General features: G+C 44.0%; 1 long non-coding RNA gene across 2 annotated transcripts; it reads left to right on the forward strand.

Annotated features, from left to right (window-relative positions):
* The first annotated feature begins 162 nt into the window (after positions 1-162).
* Positions 163-18826, forward strand: LOC139539834 (uncharacterized). Of its 2 annotated transcripts, XR_011668020.1 has the most exons (7): positions 163-291; positions 3795-10115; positions 10303-10397; positions 10550-10688; positions 13965-14126; positions 14394-14517; positions 16908-18826. It is a non-coding gene; the product is annotated as an uncharacterized lncRNA (long non-coding RNA). The 2 variants fall into 2 exon arrangements; XR_011668019.1 differs by lacking the exon at positions 163-291 and having other exon boundaries at positions 1493-10115.
* Positions 18827-19487: the final 661 nt, after the last annotated feature.

The following is a 19487-nucleotide window of genomic DNA, read 5'->3' on the forward strand; positions in this document are numbered from 1 at the left end:
GATTTTTATATATAGCGATTTGAGAATGAGCGCAGATGAATTGCTTGTAGGCGTCCGCCAATTCTTTACGGGTATCTTATGTTTTCAGATCTATTAAATAATAACCAATCGGATCCACTCCTGAGCTACCCACATGAAAACGTATACTTTCGGCGACGTGTTTTTAGCAGCATGGCTACAAAAGATAATCAGGTCGTGAAATAAAAACGGTACAGGACCTCTGCTAAAGAAAGATAAAACATACATTTGCCATACTGCCTGCACTTAGTGTTCTCACTAAACCTCTCGGAGGTAAGTTAATATTCAGTGTGATTTAGCGAGTCGTTCATCATAATCATGTACAGTACCAGTCAAATGTTTGGACACACTTAATCATTCTGTCAGTCTATCTAAAAGATAGCGAAGGAGTCAGGCGCAAAGGAGGTTTTTCTTTATTTTGTACTATTTTCTACGTTGTAGAATAATAGTAAATACATCAAAACTATTAAATAACACATATGGAATCATGTAGTAACCAAAAAAGTGTTAAACAAATCCAAATATATTTTAGATTCTTCAAAGTAGACACCCTTTGCCTTGATGACAGCTTTGCACACTCTTGGCATTATCTCAACCAGCTTCATGAGGTAGTCACCTGAAATGCATTTCAATTAACATGTGTGCCTTGTTAAAAGTTTATTTGTGGAATTTATTTCCTTAATGTGTTTGAGCCAATTAATTGTGTTGTGACAAAGGTAGGGGTGGTATACAGAAGATAGCCCTATTGGTAAAAGACCAAGTCCATATTATGGCAAGGACAGCTCAAATATGCAAAGAGACACGACAGTCCATCATTACTTTAAGACATGAAGGTCAGTCAATGCAGAACATTTCAAGAACTTTGAAAGTTTCTTCAAGTGCAGTCGCAAAAACCATCAAGCGCTATGATGAAACTGGCTCTCATGAGGACCGCCACAGGAAAGAAAGAGCCAGAGTTACCTCTGCCGCAGAGGTTTAGTTCATTAGAGTTACCAGTCTCAGAAATTGCAGCCCAAATAAATGCTTCACAGAGTTTAAGTAACAGACGCATCTTAACATCAACTGTTCAGAGGAGACAGCGTGAATCAGGCCTTCATGGTCGAAATGCTGCAAAGAAACCACTACTAAAGGACACCAATAAGAAGAAGAGACTTGCTTGGGACAAGAAACACGAGCAATGGACATTAGACTAGTGGAAATCTGTCCTTTGGTCTGATGAGTCCAAATTTGAGATGTTTTGTTCCAACCGCTGTGTCTTTGTGAGATGCAGAGTATGTGAACGGATGATTTCCGCTGTGTGTGGTTCCCATCGTGAAGCATGGAGAAGGAGGTGTGATGGTGTGGGGGTGCTTTGCTGGTGACACTGTCAGTGATTAATTTAAAATTCAAGGCACACTTAACCAGCATAGCTACCACAGCATTCTGCAGCGATACGCCATCCCATCTTGTTTGCGGTTAGTGGGACTCTCATTTGTTTTTCAATAGGACAATGACCCAACACACCTCCAGGCTGTGTAAGGGCTATTTGACCAAGAAGGAGAGTGATGGAGTGCTGCATCAGATGACCTGGCCTCCACAATCACCCGATCTCAACCCAATTGAGATGGTTTGGAATGAGTTGGACCGCAGAGGGAAGGAAAAGCAGCCAACAAGTGCTCAGCATATGTTGCAAATGCTTCAAGACTATTGGAAAAGCATTCCTCATGAAGCTGGTTGAGAGAATGCAAAGAGTTTGCAAAGCTGTCATCAAGGCAAAGGGTGGCTACTTGTCCTGGGTGGTTGTTGTCCTGGCACCACATGGCCATGTCTCTTGACCTCCTCCATATATGCTGTCTCGTCGTTGATCAGGCTGTTGTGTTGGACTCGTGCCTGGCAGTGCAGTCATGAGTGAAGTGAGTACAGGAGGGGACTGAGCACGCCCCCCTGTTCAGAATCAGCGTGGCGGATGTGTTGTTACCTACCCTTACCACCTGGGGGTCCCGTCAGGAAGTCCAATATCCAGTTGCAGAGGGAGGTGTATAGTGCCAGGGTCCTTAGCTTAGTGATGAGCTTTGAGGGAAATATGGTGTTGAACGCTGAGCTGTAGTCAATGAATAGCATTCTCACATAGGTGTTCCTTTTGTCCAGGTGTGAAAGAGCAGTGTGGAGTGCATCATCTGTGGATCTGTTGGGGCGGTCTGCAAATTGGAGTGGGTCTAGGGTTTCTGGGATAATAGTGTTTGTGTGAGCCATGACCAGTCTTTCAAAGCACTTCATGGCTACAGACGTGAGTGCTACGGGTCGGTAGTCATATAGGCAGGTTTCCTTAGTGTTTTTGGGCACAGGGACTATGGTGGTCTGCTTGAAACATATTTCTATTACAGACTCAGACAGGGAGAGGTTGATTAATGTCAGTGAAGACACTTGCCAATTGGTCAGCGCATGCTCGGAGTATACGTCCTGGTAATCCGTCTGGCCATGCGGCCTTGTAAATGTTGACCTGTTTAAAGGTCTTACTTACATCAGCTGCGGAGAGCGTGATCACACAGTCGTCCGGAACAGCTGATGCTCTCATGCATGTTTCAGTGTTACTTGCCTCGAAGCGAGTATAGAAGTAATTTTGCTTGTCTGGTAGGCTTGTGTCACTGGGCAGCTCTTGGCTGTGCTTCCCTTTGTAGTCTGTAATAGTTTGCAAGCCCTGCCACATCCAACGAGTGTCGGAGCCGGTGTAGTACGATTCAATCTTTGTCCTGTATTGATGCTTTGCTTGTTTGGTGGTTCGTCGGAGGGCATAGAGGGATTTCTTGTAAGCTTCCGGGTTAGAGTCCCGTTCCTTGAAAGCGGCAGCTCTACTTTAGCTCAGTGCGGATGTTGCCTGTAATCCATGGCTTCTGGTTGGGATATGTACGTACAGTCACTGTGGGGACGATGTCATCGATGCACTTATTGATGAAGCCAGTGATTGATGTGGTGTACTCCTCAATGCCATTGGAATAATCCCGCAACATATTCCACTCTGTGCTAGCAAAACAGTCCTGTAGTTTAGCATTTGCATTATCTGACCACTTTTTTGTTGACCAAGTCACAATTTTAATTTTTGCTTGTAAGCAAGAATCAGGAGAATAGAATTATGGTCAGATTTGCCAAATGGAGGGCGAGGGAGAGCTTTTTACGCATCTCTGTGTGTGGAGTAAAGGTGGTCTAGTGTTTTTTTCCCTCTGGTTGCACATTTAACATGCTGGTAGAAATGTGGTAAAACGGAGATAAGTTTCCCTGCATTAAATTACCCGGCCACTAGGAGCGCCGCCTCTTGATGAGCGTTTTCCTGTTTGCTTATGGCGGGATATAGCTCATTGAGTGCGGTCTTAGTGCCAGCGTCGGTCTGTGGTGGTATGTAGACAGCTACGAAAAATACAGATGAAAACTCTAGGTAGATTGTGTGGTCTACAGCTTATCATGAGATACTCTACCTCAGGCGAGCAAAACCTAGACTTCCTTAGATATCGGATATACAAATATACATAGACCGCCACCCCTTGTCTTACCAGAGGCTGCTGTTCTATCCTGCCGATACAGTGTATAACCCGCCAACTGTAGTTTATTCATGTCGTTGTTCAGTCATGACTCGGTGAAACATAAGATATTACCATTTTTAATGTCCTGTTGGTAGGGTATACGTGCTTTTAGTTCGTCCAATTTATTATCCAGTAGATTAGCCACTCGCCGGCGGATCCTCACAAGTCACCCCGATCTCTTTCCGCGATAACTCATCTGTCTTTTTCTCCTGCGAATGACAGTTATGAAGGCCTGTTCGGGTGTCTGGAGTAAGTCCCTCTCGTCCGACTCATTAAAGAGAAATTCTTCATACAGTTCAAGGTGAGTAATCGCTGTTCTGATTTCCAGAAGCTCTTTTCGGTCATAAGAGACAATAGCAGCAACATTATGTACAAAATAAGTTACAAAAAAATCGGAAAAAATTAACTAAATAGCGCTGTTGGTTAAGAGCCCATGAAACGGCAGCCATCCTTGCGGCGATGGTGGAGGTGTTTTTTAAATAGATTTTTATTTCACCTTTCACCTTCACCACCAGGTAGGCTAGTTGAGAACAAGTTCTCATTTACAACTGCGACCTGGCCAAGATAAAACAAAGCAGTTTGACACATACAACAACTGTCACGGCTGTTGAAGGAGGAGGACCAAGGTGCAGCGTGGTGAGCGTACATTTTCTTTTATTAAAGAATGACGCCGACAAAAAACAATAAACCATACAAAAACAAACCGTGAAGCTCAAAGGCTATGTGCCCTAAACAAAGTCAACTTCCCACAAACACAGGTGGAAAAAAGAGCTACCTAAGTATGGTTCCCAATCAGAGACAACGATAGACAGCTGTCCCTGATTGAGAACCATACCCGGCCAAAACATAGAAATAGAAAATCATAGAAACACAAAACATAGAATGCCCACCCCAACTCACGCCCTGACCAAACCAAAATAGACACATAAAAAGGATCTCTAAGGTCAGGGCGTGACAACAACACAGAGTTACACATGGAATAAACAAACATAGTCAATAATACAGTAAAAAAAAAAAAAAAAAAGGATATATACAGAGTGTGCAAATGAGGTAAGATAAGGGAGGTAAGGCAATAAAATAGGCCATAGTGGCACGGTAATTACAATATAGCAATTAAACACTGGAGTGGTAGATGTGCAGAAGATGATTGTGCAGGTAGAGATAATCGGGTGCAAAGGAGCAAAATAAATAAATACAGTATGGGGATGAGGTAGTTGGATGGGCTATTTACAGATGGGCTATGTACAGTGTTGCTGCGTCAGGATGTGGCCATTGTCCCTGAGCGCCGTCTCCTGACCACCACCACTGTTCTGCTGGAGCTGTCTGTGCTGTCATCCCTGGCCACCATGGTCTTCACTCGCCACCTGGAAGAGGTCATGGCAGCACTATACCAGCTGGGAAATCGCCCACTCTGCCCTGCGAAATGCACCACTAAGGATGAGAAGGTACATAGTCCTAGATATTATGAAGATTGAAAATACTCAGGTTTTAGCAAAATTAGAACAAATAAATGCACATTTTGCCTATTTGCCATATGAAGTCAAACGTTTTTATTGGCAAGCAGGCTGATGATGAGCTGTCTTCTTGTCATCACTGACTGAATTCATATGATCTCTTGTAAAACATAGGAGCTCAGCAGTCAGGAACGCAAGAACTGCAGGGAGGCTCTCCAAAGCCTTCTGGGAAAGGTTTATCAGCCAATCGTCATCAAATAGTTTCTTATGCTCCAAGGAGGTCCTAAACACGTAGAGCACAGTGCAGTGAAGTGTCTGTACACCATTTTGTATCAGTATGTTTGGTTTTCATATGTGTATATGGTGCTGTGTCTGTGTTCTGTTATGGTCTTATACATCATGTCTCTCTCTTCCTGTAGGCCCCTCCAGGCCCTGGTGCTAGTGGTGCCAGTAGAAGCCCTCTGAGCCAGGCTTCCCCATGTCTGAGGCGTCTGTGTGGGCAGCTGCTGTCTGAGAGGCTGATGCAGCCCAATGGAGTCCAGTTTGTGTTGTGCGCCATCCAGGAGTGGTGCGCAGGTGAGCTGGAGACGTGGAGGGAACATTTAGAAGATCTGAAATATCAAGTGCTTAAGACAGAGCAGGGAGAGAAACATCTCTACCAAACTCTTAGGCATTATCATTTGTGTTGAATTATCAATAAGTGTCATCCTTACCTGTTTTATAATAATGCAGGTTCACCGTTTGTTCCATCCGCTGTGTCTTTGTGAGATGCAGAGTATGTGAACGGATGATTTCCGCTGTGTGTGGTTCCCATCGTGAAGCATGGAGAAGGAGGTGTGATGGTGTGGGGGTGCTTTGCTGGTGACACTGTCAGTGATTAATTTAAAATTCAAGGCACACTTAACCAGCATAGCTACCACAGCATTCTGCAGCGATACGCCATCCCATCTGGTTTGCGGTTAGTGGGACTCTCATTTGTTTTTCAATAGGACAATGACCCAACACACCTCCAGGCTGTGTAAGGGCTATTTGACCAAGAAGGAGAGTGATGGAGTGCTGCATCAGATGACCTGGCCTCCACAATCACCCGATCTCAACCCAATTGAGATGGTTTGGAATGAGTTGGACCGCAGAGGGAAGGAAAAGCAGCCAACAAGTGCTCAGCATATGTTGCAAATGCTTCAAGACTATTGGAAAAGCATTCCTCATGAAGCTGGTTGAGAGAATGCAAAGAGTTTGCAAAGCTGTCATCAAGGCAAAGGGTGGCTACTTGTCCTGGGTGGTTGTTGTCCTGGCACCACATGGCCATGTCTCTTGACCTCCTCCATATATGCTGTCTCGTCGTTGATCAGGCTGTTGTGTTGGACTCGTGCCTGGCAGTGCAGTCATGAGTGAAGTGAGTACAGGAGGGGACTGAGCACGCCCCCCTGTTCAGAATCAGCGTGGCGGATGTGTTGTTACCTACCCTTACCACCTGGGGGTCCCGTCAGGAAGTCCAATATCCAGTTGCAGAGGGAGGTGTATAGTGCCAGGGTCCTTAGCTTAGTGATGAGCTTTGAGGGAAATATGGTGTTGAACGCTGAGCTGTAGTCAATGAATAGCATTCTCACATAGGTGTTCCTTTTGTCCAGGTGTGAAAGAGCAGTGTGGAGTGCATCATCTGTGGATCTGTTGGGGCGGTCTGCAAATTGGAGTGGGTCTAGGGTTTCTGGGATAATAGTGTTTGTGTGAGCCATGACCAGTCTTTCAAAGCACTTCATGGCTACAGACGTGAGTGCTACGGGTCGGTAGTCATATAGGCAGGTTTCCTTAGTGTTTTTGGGCACAGGGACTATGGTGGTCTGCTTGAAACATATTTCTATTACAGACTCAGACAGGGAGAGGTTGATTAATGTCAGTGAAGACACTTGCCAATTGGTCAGCGCATGCTCGGAGTATACGTCCTGGTAATCCGTCTGGCCATGCGGCCTTGTAAATGTTGACCTGTTTAAAGGTCTTACTTACATCAGCTGCGGAGAGCGTGATCACACAGTCGTCCGGAACAGCTGATGCTCTCATGCATGTTTCAGTGTTACTTGCCTCGAAGCGAGTATAGAAGTAATTTTGCTTGTCTGGTAGGCTTGTGTCACTGGGCAGCTCTTGGCTGTGCTTCCCTTTGTAGTCTGTAATAGTTTGCAAGCCCTGCCACATCCAACGAGTGTCGGAGCCGGTGTAGTACGATTCAATCTTTGTCCTGTATTGATGCTTTGCTTGTTTGGTGGTTCGTCGGAGGGCATAGAGGGATTTCTTGTAAGCTTCCGGGTTAGAGTCCCGTTCCTTGAAAGCGGCAGCTCTACTTTAGCTCAGTGCGGATGTTGCCTGTAATCCATGGCTTCTGGTTGGGATATGTACGTACAGTCACTGTGGGGACGATGTCATCGATGCACTTATTGATGAAGCCAGTGATTGATGTGGTGTACTCCTCAATGCCATTGGAATAATCCCGCAACATATTCCACTCTGTGCTAGCAAAACAGTCCTGTAGTTTAGCATTTGCATTATCTGACCACTTTTTTGTTGACCAAGTCACAATTTTAATTTTTGCTTGTAAGCAAGAATCAGGAGAATAGAATTATGGTCAGATTTGCCAAATGGAGGGCGAGGGAGAGCTTTTTACGCATCTCTGTGTGTGGAGTAAAGGTGGTCTAGTGTTTTTTTCCCTCTGGTTGCACATTTAACATGCTGGTAGAAATGTGGTAAAACGGAGATAAGTTTCCCTGCATTAAATTACCCGGCCACTAGGAGCGCCGCCTCTTGATGAGCGTTTTCCTGTTTGCTTATGGCGGGATATAGCTCATTGAGTGCGGTCTTAGTGCCAGCGTCGGTCTGTGGTGGTATGTAGACAGCTACGAAAAATACAGATGAAAACTCTAGGTAGATTGTGTGGTCTACAGCTTATCATGAGATACTCTACCTCAGGCGAGCAAAACCTAGACTTCCTTAGATATCGGATATACAAATATACATAGACCGCCACCCCTTGTCTTACCAGAGGCTGCTGTTCTATCCTGCCGATACAGTGTATAACCCGCCAACTGTAGTTTATTCATGTCGTTGTTCAGTCATGACTCGGTGAAACATAAGATATTACCATTTTTAATGTCCTGTTGGTAGGGTATACGTGCTTTTAGTTCGTCCAATTTATTATCCAGTAGATTAGCCACTCGCCGGCGGATCCTCACAAGTCACCCCGATCTCTTTCCGCGATAACTCATCTGTCTTTTTCTCCTGCGAATGACAGTTATGAAGGCCTGTTCGGGTGTCTGGAGTAAGTCCCTCTCGTCCGACTCATTAAAGAGAAATTCTTCATACAGTTCAAGGTGAGTAATCGCTGTTCTGATTTCCAGAAGCTCTTTTCGGTCATAAGAGACAATAGCAGCAACATTATGTACAAAATAAGTTACAAAAAAATCGGAAAAAATTAACTAAATAGCGCTGTTGGTTAAGAGCCCATGAAACGGCAGCCATCCTTGCGGCGATGGTGGAGGTGTTTTTTAAATAGATTTTTATTTCACCTTTCACCTTCACCACCAGGTAGGCTAGTTGAGAACAAGTTCTCATTTACAACTGCGACCTGGCCAAGATAAAACAAAGCAGTTTGACACATACAACAACTGTCACGGCTGTTGAAGGAGGAGGACCAAGGTGCAGCGTGGTGAGCGTACATTTTCTTTTATTAAAGAATGACGCCGACAAAAAACAATAAACCATACAAAAACAAACCGTGAAGCTCAAAGGCTATGTGCCCTAAACAAAGTCAACTTCCCACAAACACAGGTGGAAAAAAGAGCTACCTAAGTATGGTTCCCAATCAGAGACAACGATAGACAGCTGTCCCTGATTGAGAACCATACCCGGCCAAAACATAGAAATAGAAAATCATAGAAACACAAAACATAGAATGCCCACCCCAACTCACGCCCTGACCAAACCAAAATAGACACATAAAAAGGATCTCTAAGGTCAGGGCATGACAACAACACAGAGTTACACATGGAATAAACAAACATAGTCAATAATACAGTAAAAAAAAAAAAAAAAAAAGGATATATACAGAGTGTGCAAATGAGGTAAGATAAGGGAGGTAAGGCAATAAAATAGGCCATAGTGGCACGGTAATTACAATATAGCAATTAAACACTGGAGTGGTAGATGTGCAGAAGATGATTGTGCAGGTAGAGATAATCGGGTGCAAAGGAGCAAAATAAATAAATACAGTATGGGGATGAGGTAGTTGGATGGGCTATTTACAGATGGGCTATGTACAGTGTTGCTGCGTCAGGATGTGGCCATTGTCCCTGAGCGCCGTCTCCTGACCACCACCACTGTTCTGCTGGAGCTGTCTGTGCTGTCATCCCTGGCCACCATGGTCTTCACTCGCCACCTGGAAGAGGTCATGGCAGCACTATACCAGCTGGGAAATCGCCCACTCTGCCCTGCGAAATGCACCACTAAGGATGAGAAGGTACATAGTCCTAGATATTATGAAGATTGAAAATACTCAGGTTTTAGCAAAATTAGAACAAATAAATGCACATTTTGCCTATTTGCCATATGAAGTCAAACGTTTTTATTGGCAAGCAGGCTGATGATGAGCTGTCTTCTTGTCATCACTGACTGAATTCATATGATCTCTTGTAAAACATAGGAGCTCAGCAGTCAGGAACGCAAGAACTGCAGGGAGGCTCTCCAAAGCCTTCTGGGAAAGGTTTATCAGCCAATCGTCATCAAATAGTTTCTTATGCTCCAAGGAGGTCCTAAACACGTAGAGCACAGTGCAGTGAAGTGTCTGTACACCATTTTGTATCAGTATGTTTGGTTTTCATATGTGTATATGGTGCTGTGTCTGTGTTCTGTTATGGTCTTATACATCATGTCTCTCTCTTCCTGTAGGCCCCTCCAGGCCCTGGTGCTAGTGGTGCCAGTAGAAGCCCTCTGAGCCAGGCTTCCCCATGTCTGAGGCGTCTGTGTGGGCAGCTGCTGTCTGAGAGGCTGATGCAGCCCAATGGAGTCCAGTTTGTGTTGTGCGCCATCCAGGAGTGGTGCGCAGGTGAGCTGGAGACGTGGAGGGAACATTTAGAAGATCTGAAATATCAAGTGCTTAAGACAGAGCAGGGAGAGAAACATCTCTACCAAACTCTTAGGCATTATCATTTGTGTTGAATTATCAATAAGTGTCATCCTTACCTGTTTTATAATAATGCAGGTTCACCGTTTGTTCCATCCCTCTCTAACAGAAGGAGAGTCGGACCGGAGGAAATGTGATAGTATTGCCAGGATCCTAGCAGCCTGACCTCAGCAGTCTCTATCTCCACACAGCTACTACAGCCAGGTTTGCCCCCATGTAAACCTGTCATATTATAAAAGATTTGTGGAAATTGAACTTGCCATAGATACCGGCATAAAAGTCATGATAGTGTCTAGGTTCAGTCTGGTAATAATATTATCTCATAATGGTCACATTTTGGAGCTCTTGCACTTCAGAAACAAGCTGACATCTTAGAAGTTCCAGCGTGTGGCCACCAGAGCAGCTCTCACCATGGTGCAGGACCGCCCAGAGTTTACCCAGCAATACCTGCTCATCCCCTCTTCAGCTCCCTCCACAACTGTGGCCAGATGATAGGTTAGTCCAATCCCAAAAAAATTGTCACATACGGTGGACTACCAGTGAAATGCTTACTTACGGGCCCTTCCCAACAATGCAGAGAGAAAGAAAATAGAGAAATAATAGAAAAGTTATGTGATGTACTGGGCCGTACGTACTACCCTCTGTAACACCTTGCGGTTGGATGCCAAACAATTGCTATATGAAGCGGTGATGCAGCCAATCAAGATGCTTTCAATGGTGCAGCGGTAGAACTTTATGAGGATCTGCTGGCCCATGCCAAACCTTTTCAGCCTACTGAGGGAGAAGAGGCATCAGCCCTCTTCATGGCTGTGTTGATGTGTTTGGACCACATCTTTCTTTTTCCCAACGCAGTTAAGCAAAACCACGCCTCGTTATTCAGAGGGGCATTATACTACACTTCCATTGGCTAGCGTTTGTTGGCTCGCGACAGCTTTTGCCTCACAGCCTGTTGAGAGACATGAATGAACACGCAACACAACATTTGCCCATGTATTTATTTTCAGGGTTGTCTCAGAGAATTCTGATGAATTCCCTCAATTGAAGGTCAGCTAACTTAACCTAGGCTACTTAACGTTACTAGCTCTGTATTTAAAGTTGTTATATTATCATTAGTAGTCTATTAACAGGTAAACACATATGCTTATTATTCATAATTTGTCAAATATTTATTAGCTAATCATTTCTATCTTTCAAGTTACTCAATCTTGAAATACAAGGGCAAATGTTATTTATCAGTGACTGAAATTTGGTGCTACGTGATATTCTCTTCCGTATTTGGAAGATGAAATTTCGCGCTACGTGATATTCACTTCCGGACTTGGAGAGCGCTCAAAGTGTTGTAGAACGCTCTGAATAACGGGGCGTGGTTTTGGCTTAACTGCTTTGGGAAAAAGAAAGACGTTTTTGGACCATGATCCTTAGTGATGTGGACACCGAGGAACCTGAAGCTCTCAACCCGCTCCACTACAGCCCCGTTGATGTGAATGGGGGCGTGCTTGGCGCTTTGTTTCCTGTAGTCCACGATCAGCTCCTTTGTCTGGCTGACATTGAGGGAGAGGTTGTTGTCTCTGACCTCCTCCTATAGGCTGTCTCATCATTGCTGGTAATCAATGCCCCCGTGCATAAAGCGAAGTCCATACAGAAATGGTTTGTCTAGATCGGTGTAGAAGAACTTGACTGGTCTGCACAGAGCCCTGGCCTAATCGTCCAACATCAGTGCCCAACCTCACTAAAGCTCTTGTGGCTGAATGGAAGCAAGTCCCCGAAGTCCCCGCAGCAATGTTCCAACATATAGTGGAAAGCCTTCCCAGAAGAGTAAAGGCTGTTACAGCATCAAAGGGGGGACCAACTCCATATTAATGCCTATGATTTTGGAATGAGATGTTCGCCGAGCAGGTGTCCACATACATTTGGTCATGTAGTGTATTACAGACAGTGTCAGGAAGAGGTTGGAAGTTTTAGTGAAGACACTTGCCAGCTGGTCAGCGCATGCTCTGAGTGCGTGTCCTGGTAATCTGTCTGGCCTTGAGGAATGTTAACCTGTTTAAAGGTCTTACTCACATTGGCTACGGAGAGCATGATCACAGAGTCATTTGGAACAACTGATGCTCTCATGCATGGTTCAATGTTATGTCAAAGCGAGCATAGAAGGCATTTAGCTTGACTGGTAGGCTCACGTCACTGGGCAGCTTGCGGCTGGGTTTCAATTTGTAATCCATGATAGTTTGCAAGCCCTGCCACGTCCAACGAGCGTCAGAGCTGGTGTAGTATGATTCGATCTTAGACCTGTATTGATGCTTTGCCTGTTTGATGATCCGTTGAAGGGCATAGTGTGATTTCTTACAAGCGTTCGGGTTAGTGTCCCACTCCTTGAAAGTGACGGCTCTAACCATTAGCTCAGTGTGGATGTTGTCTGCAATCCATTGCTTCTAGTTGGGATATATATGTATTGCAAGCTGTGCTGGAGTTTCTCTGAGAGAAAAAAATACTACACTGAACAAAAATATAAACGCAACATGTAAATTGTTGGTCCCATGTTTCATGAGCAGAAATAAAAGATCCCAGAAATGTTCCATATGCACAAAAAGCTTATTTCTTTTAAATGTTGTTCACAAATTTGTTTACATCCCTGTTAATGAGCATTTCTCCTTTGCCAAGATAATCCATCCACTTGACAGGTGTAGCATATCAAAAAGCTGATTAAAAGCATGATCATCATTACCTTGTGCTGGGGACAATAAAAATCATTCTAAAATCTGAAGTTTTGTCACACAACACAGTGCCACAGATGTCTCAAGTTTTGAGGGAGCGTGCAATTGGCTTGCTGACTGCACAAATGTCCACCAGAACTGTTGCCATTCATCCACCGCCATCACCTCATGTTTCAGCATGATAATGCACGGCCCCATGTCGCAAGGATCTGTAAACAATTCCTGGAAGCCGAAAATGTCCCAGTTCTTCCATGGCCTGCATACTCACCAGACATGTCACCCATTGAGCATGTTTGGGATGCTCTCGATCGATGTGTACGACAGCGTGTTCCAGTTCCCGCCAATATCCAGCAACTTCGCACAGCTATTGAAGAGGAGTGGGACAACATTCCACAGGCCACAATCAACAGCCTGATCAACTCTATGCGAAAGAGATGCACTGCATGATGCAAATGGTGGTCACACCAGATACTGACAGGTTTTCTGATCCACACCCCTACTTAAAAAAAGGGTATCTGTGAACAACACATGACTGTGTTCCCAGTCATGTGAAATCCATAGATTAGGGTGTAATACATTTATTTAAATTGACAGATTTTCTTATGAACTGTAACTTAGTAAAATCTTTAAAATTGTTGCATGTTGCGTTTATATTTTTGTTCAGTGTAATTAGTTGGTTTGTTAAAAATGAAAATAAATATAGGCTATATAACTGAAAAATAACCACCACTGTTGATAGTGTGCAGAGCTTTCAGCTGCTTACCATTTCCTTTTTCTATAAAAATGATTTGCTCTGTGCATCAGGGAAATTGACACTGCTACAGAAAAATACTATTTTAATTAGTCTGCCGATCAATGCCCTTACTGCTCTGAAAATGACTTTAGGTATTTACTTGGTGTGTGTGCTTGTGCAAGCTGCCAGTTGTGAACTTCTCAACAAGCCCTATTTGTGATGGTCACTTCAGCAATGTAACAATGGTTTCACATGTATCTTGTCATGGATTGGTCTCTACTTTTTAGATAGTTTCTAACTTTTCCCTGTATGATGTGTGCTCCACAGCGCCCCCTGTCAGGAGATCCTACTCACATACTTGGGTCACTCTGAGCCTCCTGTGTCCCTGTCAACCCTAAAGTAGCTGTGTGCCCTGGACAGAGTGATGGATTTGGGTTAAATGCAGAAGACACATTTCAATTGAAGGCATTCAGTTGTACAACTGACTAGGTATCCCCCTTTCCCCTCTTTCCTATTCAGCATCACACAATAACTGGTCCCCAATGCTTCTCTTCCTTGGGGGGGTAATCACTGATCTGATATGACTGGGATTGATGAATCTAATGTCGTGGAAACCACACATTCACCTATCCACTCATGTCATGTTATGGATTATTCCAAGGAGGGGTGGAAAGACAAAACTATAAACTATTCAAACATGTTCGAAGTGTCTCCCTTCATGTATCTCTCCCCTCTCCTCTACCCTGCATGTCTCAGTAATGAGGATGATGCTCTGTATGAGAGGGTGTCTGGGGAGCAGTGGAGGGTGGAGTGTCTGGCCCAGCTGCTGGCTGAGATGGACAGTGACCTGCCTGGAGACTTCTTCCTGGAGCTTCTGCAGGTAGCTACTGTACCACACACTGTATGGCCCGGGTTAGGGTTCTCAGGGCTACTGTTCTGGTGGGGATGTCACGGTCACAAGCCTCCAGCAGGCAGTCTGAGAAGACTCTACTGGGGACGCCATTGGAGGGCTCACTGCTGCTGCTGCCGTCCCTCCCTCCTGCTGTTCCTATTCCTATCCCTATACGACCCTGGCCAGCCCCAGATGACCCTATCTGGGATGGATGAGTGTTCTGGGCCAGACTATCCCCATCACCAGAGCTGTGTTCTGAGGTTGGGGATGCAGGTCTGAATAGGGGCTGGGGTGTAAGGCGTTTGAGAAGTGTGTGTGCTGTGGTTCGAATGAGAGGTGGGTGAGGGGAGTCTAGTTTGGGTGACTTGTGAGTGACTTGTTTGGGGACGGTTGATCTTTAGGTTCTTCTCAGAAGGCATGTTATTGTCAGTTTTGGGGTTTTGGTATGTAGTGGCTCACGTCACGTTGTCAGGGTGGTATGCCCCATGTGGTGATGGCGGCGGTCTGAGGCCAGCTCCTGGATCACGACCTCAGGGTGCCTCTGGGAAATCTCCTCCAAGGGTGGGAGGAGCCTTGGCATTGCTGAGTAGTCCTCAGCACTCAACTGTGACAAGGAGAAAGAGAGAGGAGACAGAAAGAGACAGAGGGTGAGCGAGGAAGAGAGACATCAAAACAAAATACCACATATTACACAGAATGACCACATCAACATAGTAGCATACTAGTAGCAGTATTAGTAATATCAATGATAAAGCCTGCTGCCTGAACGTACATGTGTGTACCAATGATGGTCCTGAGAGCAGGGTGGCCACCAGGCCCATTCCCATGCTGAGGGTCTCGGTCACCACTGGCCCCTCAACACCCCAGACCTTGTCCAGACCCACACAGGCCCTCTGCAGGTTGGCCACGATGAACTCCACCACCTGGGAGAGGACAGACAGACAACTTATTGTACAAACCACACATTTCCTACCACTAGGTGTCTACTAAAGAGTTCCATCACATCTTCAGACATAAAACTTTTTTTACAAGTTTTCAGCAAAACAAAACCTGGCTAATGGCAGTAGAGATAAGATGTCTAAAATTACTACTTATCAACCAAACTGAGACCAGTTTATGTGACAAAAGCAAGCAAGGATAGTGTAGATGATCATTGTACCATCTAAACCACTGTGAAATATATTTTCCATAACCAAAAATATTATATTTTCAGCTGTTTGAATCTGATGTACAAACCAAAACTAAAAGACGCAAAAACTAACTTAAGAACGGGAAGCATATAAATAACACACATAGAACAGATATACCGCTTTTTAGACTTGCTTTCAATGAGAATTACAGAACTATAACTGATTTTGGTCAGGTTGCCCAAAAAGTTACATATTGCAGCTTTAAAGTAAAAGTTTGACAAAAAACTTATCAGAAAACTATAAGTAATGAGGTGGTGAACTTAGACCCCACTGTCACGCTAAGGGTCTCTGATCAACTCCACTCATCTATTAAACATCCTCTCCACCCAAACAGACAGCAGCACCCACACAGATTGGTACTGTTGCCTTGAAGAGGCTCCTCTCCTGGGCCTCACGCAGGCCCTGGAGGCATGGACAGTAGCAGGCAGCAGTACCAATCTGTGTGGGTGCTGCTGTCTGTTTGGGTGGAGAGGATGTTTAATAGATGAGTGGAGTTGATCAGAGACCCTGAGCGTGACAGTGGTGTCTATGGGGACTTGTTAATGTGACTGAGGTGGAGGAGACTGGATTATCACCCCTGGGCCTGGGTCTCATTTAGTATTCAGGGTAATGAGCCCCCTTTTGTGTGTACCTTCCACGACCCCCCTCTCCCCCGCCTGTCTCAGCCTAGGGGGTACCATACCTAGTGGGGGGTGGGGTTCCTCTTTAATGTTCATCTTATTGAAGATGTCTTTGTGTTAGGGTTGTTTTGGGACAAATAGTAAGCACTATGGAGATACACATTTCAGACAGGGAAAGTTGAGCAGATTTGGTGTAATGTGTCTTATAGTTTGTCTTAAAGCTTTTTACTGGAGAACTTGGAGCACGAAGACTCTTTTGTGTATCTGTCAACCATTCAAGGTAGGAAGTCAAGGGGCTCCAGGTGGTGCTTCACCTTACATGTGTAAACCTTTGGTCTTCACTCTAGTTTTGTGGGGTGTTATTAACCTTTGACTTTCCTTTTAGAAAGTTGTAACAAGTATATCTATGATACAACTGTTGTATCTCATCTCATATGCCCTAGAAATGGATCTTCTGGAATGACATTGACATTAACCTGCAGTGGAATCATCTAATGGTGGTATATAGGTTGTATTGGGCTTGGGGTTTCTCAGTGTCCCATTCTCTGTCTACCTCTTATCTCTGCAGGCCTGGCTGCGGCTGCAGGAAGAGTACTAGAGTGGTCCATCCTCTCAGAAGGAGAGGACCCTGGAGACACGTCTGAAGGTTGGAGAGGTGCTGATGAGGGCTACCAGGGCTATGGATGAGTGGACTGTTATGAACCCAGCTTGCTGACCTAGTAAAAAAAAAAAAATCACTACAAAAACCACACATCATGGGAGAGGCTCCAGCAATAGACTCATTAACTTTTGGCGTGTAGATTTGACCACACAAAGAAGGAAGTGCCTGCAGTTAGCCTCAATGACATAGTCACCCAAGCATCTGACAGATTCATAATGAGCTGTTTTGTGAGGGACATGTGTATGAATGAATGTGAATGTGCTTACTCATGTTAATGTGTCCATGCTTACTCATGTTATTGTGTCATAACAGTGGATCAGGCCTAATTTTAGTCAGATAGGCATAAAACAGTCTTAAATCAGACAGTACATGCTTATTCCATACTCAGGTTTGTTTGGAGGGGACTGTATTAAAACCTATCTCTGATAGAATTCCCTGTTTGGTTTTTCCCCTCTCCCTGGTTTTGTCTGCCAGATCTCGATAGTACCATTTCCCGGGACAAGTGAGGGTTTATTCGGCATACCCTCCCTCCCACTGCCTTGTCTTGGATGTGAAAGACACCCAGACAGACCAGCGACGGTCTCTCCCTGGCCCTGCTCCACCAGTCTAACAGAACATCATCTCAGCTGGTTAAACAGCTGGTTTGTTGCCACATTAGATACCCACAGGGATATTTTGTCACTCCTCTGTATCACTCTCCCTTTCTTATGCATCTGGGAAACTTCCTCTGCCCGCCAACCCACGTATTCGGGACAATTGTGATCAAACCATAGTGCCCCACGTTCTGTATCTGTCCAAATCCCCAGTGCACAATGGGCCACTTTCCTTTTGCTTTTTCATTGTATGGCAAACATACCCTCACCTCCATATGTATTTGGACAGCAAAGCTAAAGTTTTAAATGTGGCTATGTACTCCAGTATTCTGGAGTTGGGGTCAAACGTTTTATTGCACGCAGAGTGAGTCCATGCAACTTATTGTGACTTGTTAAGCACATTTTTACTCCTGAACTCATTTAGGCTTGACATAACAAAGGGGTTGAATACTTATTGACGTTCAAGACATTTCAGGTTTTTATTTTTTATTAATTAAAAAAATATATATAAAAACATAATTTCACCTTGACATTATGGGGTATTGTGTGTAGACCAGTGACAAAAAAGCTCAATTTAATCTGTAACAACAAAATGTGAAAAAAGTCAAGAGGTGTGAATACTTTCTGAAGGCACTGTATGTTTCACCATTTAGAAATAAATGTATCTAATCCCCACATTTGAAGAAGTCAAGTATTTGGGCAAATTCACTTAGTCAAAAGTTTAATATTTGGTCTCATGTTGTCACGTTCTGACCTTAGTTTCTTTTTTATGTCTTTGTGTTAGGTTTGTCAGGGCGTGAGTTGGGGTGGGCAGTCTATGTTCTTTTTTCTAGGTTGTTTGTTTTCTATGTGTTTGGCCTGGTGTGGTTCCCAATCAGAGGCAGCTGTTTATCGTTGTCTCTGATTGGGAGCCATATTTAGGTAGCCTGTTTTCCATTGTGTGTTGTGGGTGGTTATTTTCTGTTTAGGGTTTGTTTGCACCCTACAGAACTGTTCGTTTGTCGGTTTGTTGTTTTTGTTTAGTATTCATTTTTTATTACATTTATTATGAATACGTACCACGCTGCACTTTGGTCCTCTTCTCCTTCCACCAACGACAACCGTTACACATGTTCCTAGTACACAATGACATCAAGCTTGTGACTCTACAAACTTGTTGGATGCATTTGCATTTTGTTTGGTTGTGTTTCAGATTATATTTTGCCCAGTAAGAACTGAATGGTGAATAATGAATTTTGGAGTCACTTTTATTGTAATAAAGAATATAATATGTTTCTGAACACTTCTACATTAATTTGGATGCTACCATGATTATGGATAATCATGACTGAATCGTGAATAATGAGTGAGAAAGTTATAGAGGCACAAGGCCCCAAAAATGCTAATGTCGTGAAAATTATTACATAGGGTCACTCGAAGTCTCCTTTATTTTATTTATTTTACCTTTATTTAACCAGGAAGGGCTCATTGAGATTTAAAATCTCTTTTTCAAGAGCGTCCTGGCCAAGATAGGCAGCACCAAGTCATTACAAAAATTACAGACAGACAACATGAAAAACTACAAGTAATCTAGTAAAAACCATTGAATTCACAAGAGTATAACAAAATCAAAAACAGCAAATTAAAAACATTGACAGGTCAGGGAATCAGCCTCAAAATCCTTCATCAGTGATTTAAAAACACCAATTGGGACAAGTTCTTCCAGTTTAAAATGATTTTGTAAGGTGTTCCAAGACGAGTACATAAAAGACCTTTTACCAAATTCAGTTCGGACATTTGGAACAGTTAGCAGGATAAAGTCCAGCGAACGAAGAGAGTACCCACCACATTTCTGAACAATAAAAATGCCCAAATAAAAAGGTAGTAAACCCAAAATGGCTTTGTAAATAAAAGT

This window comes from Salvelinus alpinus, chromosome 15 (assembly GCF_045679555.1).
Source record: "Salvelinus alpinus chromosome 15, SLU_Salpinus.1, whole genome shotgun sequence".
NCBI classification, from domain to species: Eukaryota; Metazoa; Chordata; class Actinopteri; order Salmoniformes; family Salmonidae; genus Salvelinus; species Salvelinus alpinus.